At 25.5% G+C, this 529-nt stretch overlaps 1 protein-coding gene across 1 annotated transcript in view; it reads right to left on the bottom strand.

Annotated features, from left to right (window-relative positions):
• Window positions 1-67: 67 nt before the first annotated feature.
• LOC119590835 (xanthine dehydrogenase/oxidase-like) overlaps window positions 68-529 on the bottom strand; it is a gene marked incomplete in the record, with an annotated part of 39,062 nt that continues 38,600 nt past the window's right edge. Inside the window, 1 exon segment of the mRNA XM_037939593.1 lies at window positions 68-529.

The following is a 529-nucleotide window of genomic DNA, read 5'->3' as shown; positions in this document are numbered from 1 at the left end:
GCAGCGGAAGAAAAAAAAGGAGGGGGGGGGGGAAGAGAAATGATGGACGAGAATAAAAAAAAAAAAAAAAGGAAAAAAAGAATGCAATAATAAAACGAAAAGGAGAAAAAGAGTACAATAAAAAATAAAACGAAACAAAAAAATATATATATATATAACGCTAAGTAGTAGATGGTCGATGGAATTAGAGAAGAATGAACGAAAAGAAAAAACAAGAAGAGGGAAAATTGGAAGAACATAAAAAGAACAAAGAAAAAAAAATCCGTACACCATGTAAAGATAATCGTTAATTGAAATTACAATTTACATTTTTTGTTTTTTGTTTACTTGTTTTTTTTTGTTTTTTTTTGCATTTGTTTTTATCTATTTTTTTCTTAACTTCTAAGTTATTAGCTGATATAAGGACCAGACAATAGCATAGTAATATATTTTAAGATAATATATCATATCATGAGATATTTGTGAAATATTGTTTGTACAATGTATTAAAATTTATCATGACAAATTACTGCATAGTATATTTTTACGC

Source organism: Penaeus monodon, chromosome 27 (genome assembly GCF_015228065.2).
Source record: "Penaeus monodon isolate SGIC_2016 chromosome 27, NSTDA_Pmon_1, whole genome shotgun sequence".
In the NCBI taxonomy this organism is placed as follows: Eukaryota; Metazoa; Arthropoda; class Malacostraca; order Decapoda; family Penaeidae; genus Penaeus; species Penaeus monodon.
Note: the sequence above shows the minus strand (reverse complement) of the source record. Positions and strands in the feature narration are given on the sequence as shown.